This window comes from Stigmatopora argus, chromosome 19 (genome assembly GCF_051989625.1).
Source record: "Stigmatopora argus isolate UIUO_Sarg chromosome 19, RoL_Sarg_1.0, whole genome shotgun sequence".
NCBI lineage: Eukaryota > Metazoa > Chordata > Actinopteri > Syngnathiformes > Syngnathidae > Stigmatopora > Stigmatopora argus.
In genome coordinates, this window is record NC_135405.1 from 13,856,712 (window position 1) to 13,862,981 (window position 6,270).

Sequence of the window (6,270 nt, forward strand, 5' to 3'; positions counted from 1 at the left end):
CTATTTCTTCAACTAAAGCCTGAATTGACGTTTAAAAAATAGATGAAAATAATAGCCCCAAAAACAAATACATAGAAAAATAGATGAAAATAATAGCCCCAAAAACAAATACATTGAAAAATAGATGAAAATAATAGCCCCAAAAACAAATACATCGAAAAATTTATGAAAATAATAGCCCCAAAAACAAATACATCCATAAATTGATGAAAATAATAGCCCCAAAAACAAATACATTGAAAAATAGATGAAAATAATAGCCCCAAAAACAAATACATCGAAAAATAGATGAAAATAATAGCCCCAAAAACAAATGCATAGAAAAATAGATGAAAATAATAGCCCCAAAAACGAATACATCGAAAAATAGATGAAAATAATAGCCCCAAAAACAAATACATAGAAAAATAGATGAAAATAATAGCCCCAAAAACAAATACATTGAAAAATAGATGAAAATAATAGCCCCAAAAACAAATACATCGAAAAATTGATGAAAATAATAGCCCCAAAAACAAATACATAGAAAAATAGATGAAAATTATAGCCCCAAAAACAAATACATCGAAAAATAGATGAAAATAATAGCTCCAAAAACAAATACATAGAAAAATTGATGAAAATAAAAGCCCCAAAAACAAATACATAGAAAAAAAGGAGTCATTTAAAATACAGAATGTAAAAGGGATTTTTTTATGAATCACATTTTAAACATTTTATACTATATTTTGAAATATACATTTAATTTTTAAAATTATTTTATATACATTTTTTTCTGTCATGTTCAGAATAAAAAATAAGCCATTTGGCAAATTTAAGACACTGTCATTATTGCTGGGAGTTTGTTTAAAAAAAATAATTCAATTCATTTTTCCCTTGTGCTTCGTCAATGCTTATCCATATAATATTTCCACGCACTTATGGGATTAAAATGGGTCACGTGGGCCAAGTTGCGGTTGCGCGCAGAAGGCAGCCGGATGTCGGCGCTGTGCAAACAGCGCCCGTCCGTGCTTCTTCTATGCCCCGTGTTTGCACAAGACGTGAAGCAACCCCCCCCCCCAAAAAACAAAAAAAATGGAGGCATCTGATAAACATCTCCCAGCAACAACATTGACGTCCCTCGAGGGAGCTTCTTTTCTTTTCTTTTCCTTTCTTTCTTTCTTTTCGGAGCAAACAGAACCACGAATGGACCCGTGGCCTCATGCAAAAACATGCAAATCACATGCAAAGAGTGAGTCGGCGTTTTGGGGAGAAAAATTCCCACCTGCCGCCGCCGAAATGGAACATAAACACACTTTGGGACCAACAAGTTCATTCATTCATGTTCATGGCCTTTTGGGGGGGGGGAAATACGTTTTTTAGCCTTTTTATTTTGGGTGCCTGTCAACGGGCGATGACAAAAATCTGTTGTTTTTGTGCCTGTGTTTGTGGCCTTTTGGGAAGAAAGCTATTTTTAACGTATTACGATTTGATTTCAGCCACCTTGGCTTCTCCTGGAGTGCAACACATGGACGTGAATGGCCGTCCAACAAGGTTTCAAGCTCCCTCGCGGGAGGGAACAAAAAAAAAAGAGCAAAGTTTTTTTTTCTCGTGGGAACTGGAGGTACGTCGCCCGATCGGAATCCCGTTTTTCCGGGTCCGGAGCGGCCGTCAAGTCCCGACTCGCACTCGCACTCGCTAGGGAAGGAAGGTCTTCCTGCTGGGCCGGATCCTCACCTCTTTGGCGAGGGGAGGGCATGGCACAAGGCCAAACTTTCGCTAGCCATATTCAAAACCGGCTGATCGTTGCTCAACTTGTTTTTGTTCATTCAAATACTGAGGAAAAAAATGGCATTTTTTTTTTTTAAATGTTTCACTGACGACGTCCAATCCATTTTTGGTGCCCAATGAATTGTCAATGGCGGCCAATGAGTTCAAAATGCTAAAAAAAAAATGAAAAATGTAGCAAAAACGACCAAATTGTATTTTTATTTAAACAAAAAGAGGAATTTGAAAATCTGGGTCCGCCAGGAAGAAAACAAACAAAGCCAGATGCTAACGTCTTTCATATTACGGCCCAAAAAGGGAAAGGGATCTTCGCTTTCATTGAGCTTTGCTATTGTTTTTTTGTTTTTTGTTTTTTTCAACTACACACTTCCCCTCCAGGCGACAAGTTCCTCACCGTTTGACAAGAGCGAGTACTACGAGTACTCCAGTTGTTTTGCAAGAGCAAAGAGGAAGGCGCACGTGTCTGTCACTCACTCGCTTGTGATGCAACATTGTTGACCTTTAACCCCAAGAGTAGCCATCATTTCAATGAGATTTTCTACTCATGAGCAGCAAACATAGACTATGAGTGGGCGTTCTATTCAGGAATGTAATTTAAAAATATATATATTATGCATATGGCTCTGCATTCTCGCACTTGAAAAATGAAACATTCAAATAATAAACGAAGAGAATTTCTTTGGAAAAACTGCCCTCTAGCGGCCAGGGTTGGAAGCACCCCAACATTTCAAATCCAGTCATAAATAAGATAAGATTTTTTCCGGTTTTTTCATTAAAAACCCAGTCGTAATTAAGGCTTTCGCGTATTGATTAACATAGTGGATTATTTCAAGATAATTCGACTGTGAGGCACAATGCAGTTTGGCTATGTCGCCTGCAGGTGGCAATGTTTACACGTGTACTGAGATACAAATATTCGAGCTTCCATAAAATGAGGAATTAGCTGCAAAGTTAACAAGCAACGTTGGAAACTATAGAAAAGGTCATTAATTCTGTGTTCATTATTCTTTTAAAAATATATATATTTTAAATGGCATTCATTTTTTATATAAAATGTTTAGCTTAAACATGGACACCTTACCTTATCTTAATTCATTTATGAAAAAATGTAATTGCATTTTTTTAAATTAAATTGTCATGATTATTTTCTTTGGACCCTGTTACGTATATTATTTTTCACGGATTTAATTTGGATTTAATTGTCGAGACGTTTGCATTTTGGATTATTTTGCAATGAGGTGATTTTCCAAATGTCTGCAAAGCATTGCCACGACGGCCGACGTGCGCAAATTCGCCAATTACGGCGCTTGTGAAGAAGTTTGCGCGATGTGGCGGGATGAATAATGACCGCGGGCGGCGAGAATTAACCTTTTAATGCGCCTTGCCTCATAAACACGCTCATTGTGCAAAACGCCCCACTATATGAATCCCACGTCGGAATAATAAGGAAGGAGTCTGCGTCATTGTCATTCAGACGGATGGAGTGGAAATGAGATTCTGTCTTTTTTTTAATAATTTTTGCATACGGCTCAGCATTCTCACGCTTGAAAGGCCAAATGAATTGACGTCTTCCAAATGTGGAATGGGTGACCTCGCGGAAATGATACATAAGAAGCTCTTTTTTCCTGCAAATGTGACATTTTAAAGCACTCCTGATTGATTGTACTACTACAACTACTACATAGCTCCTAGGATGGTAGGGATACGCCCCCCCCTCCCTGCCTCCCCCCAGCACCACAATAAGGTGATGACTCATCGGGGGGGGGAGCTGTCAGACATTTTATGTTAGCCAAGAAAAGTGGCTTGAGGGACACAATTTAGCACCCCAAGCATCTTGGAAATAAGAATCTAGTGGCGGAATTGCTACGTCTTTATGGACATGGCTTCCTGAGATTTTTTTTGTGGCTCTGCCAAATTTGATGTTGCTCAGGAAAACTGTCTCGGGGGGCTGAATTTTTTTTTGAAAGCACCGCAAAGATCTCCGAAACGACCATCTAGCGTTAGCTTGAAAGCGCAATGGCGGAATGGCGACGTCTTTATGGGCATGGCTTGCTGAGATTTTGCCAAATTTGATGTATCTCAGGAAAACTGTCTCGGGGGGCTGGATTTTTTTTTTTGAAAGCACCGCAAAGATCTCCGAAACGACCATCTAGCGTTAGCTTGAAAGCACAATGGCGGACCGGCGACGTATTTATGGGCAGACTTTTTTTGTGGCTCGGCCATATTTGATGTGGCCTAGAAAAAAAATGTCTGGAGGGGCTAAAATTACTTTGACGGATGCCCCCCCCCAAAAAAAAATCTGTAATATGACCATCAAGTGGCCGCCAGCCAACTTCCCGCGACTTTTTTTTTTACGAGTCTACTCGTGATGGACGCGACTGTCAAGTTTGTTGTTGCCGAGGGGAACGAGCGTCCGGGGCAAAATGTTGGACAGAAACGGCGTTGGGGTGGGGTGGGGTCAGGGGAGGCCATAAACTTTGCTTCTTATTGGTCCCCTAAAGAAAGCAAAAAAGAAAAAAACTTACTTATTTCTTGACTGTGCTTTTTTGATCCGGAGTCCCGCCTTCTTGCGCTCTTCCACCTGGACGCACAAAAAAAAAAACAAGAGGATGACAGGACGCCGGGACGGACGAGGCCGCGCTATCGCCCGCGTAACATCTGCCGCTTGCCGGGACGCCATATCACGAGCTTCCTTCTGCCGCGGCAGGGACGTGACACGTGCCATCGTCGTCGTCGTCTTTGCTGGGAAAATGAAGACGAACGAGGACGGCCGCTGAAACCGAGGCCTGGCGCGCTTTGATACGGTGTTATTTATTCATTCCGGAACACTGAATCCGATATTTGAATGAATTTTTAACATCCAAATCTCTGGCTTATTTTGGAATATTTTAATTGAATATCATGTTTTGAAATGTATTTAATTATTTGTGTGGTTGCAGACGATTTGATTTTTTTCCCCGTCTTCTAGAAAGTTTGAAAGGTGATCATGATTTGGAGATTAAAAAAAATGTCTGCTGTTGACGTGCTCCTTCCCATTTGCTTTTTATTTGCTTCTTTAAAATGAAAAACATCCTCCCGGAAACGTTGTCTGATCTCCGATTGGCCGTGGGACTTGCTTTCCCCAGTACACGGCACCCCCCGCTGGCGGAGGGGAAAAGGGCGTCTGATCTTCAGCGGTGCTCTCTGATCCGCGCGTGACACGTCAGATGATTTCTTTTTTCCCCCAAAAAATGATTTATGATTTTGACTAGAGCGGGAAGACGAAGACGAAGCCGACGCCGACGCCGACGCCGGGCCTCCCTTTTCTTTGATAAGTGTTTGTTGGGAAGCGGCAGACGCGTTTGGGGCTCATGAATAAGCCATGGCTGTTTAGAGTGGCGTTCCACCGCTGCAATATTGATGACGCGCCGACACGTTGGCGGGACCGCTGGGCAAAATTTAAGACGAGCGGCCGGGCCTCCATCTTCAAACGGACCGCTCGTCTACTAGCGATCGACTCGGCGGCCGGAGGGAGCGCGCATTTGATTTATTCCACTCACCGGAAGTCCAACGCTTCGAAGTGGGCGGTTCGGCGGCCGGCGTGCTTTCGCCGCCGGGTTCCGACTTGATGCTTTCTTCGATTGACGCCAGAAGCACGGAGAGACCAATCGGGACCCCTGCAAAAATGGAACAGCAAATTTAATTTTTCTCAAAAAAATAATGACAGTACCCTATCAGAAACTCATGATGATCACAATATATTGGAGAGAAAGAGAAGAAGAAAGAGATGTTATTTTGTTGTATGTTATATGCAATAACTGAACATTTCAATATGTCAACTAAGGTGCAATCACATTTGTAAATTTGAAATGTAAATGAAAAACAATATTGCAATAACCACATTAACAAAAACATTGGCTTTAAAGATATCTGGCGCCATCTAGCTTTGCGAATGGGTACAATGTCTAGACCCCGAATGTAAGACAACCGACATTTTTTCCGGTCTTATTTCAATGCAAAATAAAAACAGCATCTTACATCGTAGTGAAAAAAGGCACACGTTGTTTGTCGCGGCGTCCGCCCCCCGACACCCCCCCCTCCCCCCTCCCGCGACGCCTGGTTTTGCCGTCCCATTAAACAGGAATCCAATGTTCCCGGATCGGCGACGTGAATAATGGCTCCCCCGGAACGATGACGGCGCTTTGGGGAAAAGGCTCAAGTGTGTTCAAGTGTTGCTGAGCCCAGACATCGCTAGCTTGAACGCATTCTTTGGCTAGCGCGCGGAGCAAACAGACAGGCTAACTTGACTCGGAAGCTATCTTTTTTTTTCCTCGTTGATGACACGAGGTGCGCAATCCGTGCAAAGTGAGAGGGATGGCAAGGATGGGACATAATAGATCATCTATTGCTGTCAATGGCACTCAAAGAGAAGGGATCGCTGCCGGTTGCAGATTGGACGTCTATCGGAAAGGAGTAAAAAAGCGAAGAGAGCGAAATGGACACTGACCAAAAAAAACTTGTTTC

General features: G+C 42.1%; 1 protein-coding gene across 1 annotated transcript in view; it reads right to left on the reverse strand.

Moving 5' to 3' along the window:
• hbs1l (HBS1-like translational GTPase) overlaps window positions 1–5,812 on the reverse strand; it is a 37,272-nt gene extending 31,460 nt beyond the window's left edge. Inside the window, exons 1-3 of the mRNA XM_077586626.1 lie at window positions 5,785–5,812; window positions 5,307–5,423; window positions 4,293–4,348 (exon numbers count right to left, since the gene is read on the reverse strand). The gene's annotated coding sequence lies outside the window, so the exon portion shown is untranslated. The remainder of the gene's footprint in view (window positions 1–4,292; window positions 4,349–5,306; window positions 5,424–5,784) is intronic.
• Window positions 5,813–6,270: the final 458 nt, after the last annotated feature.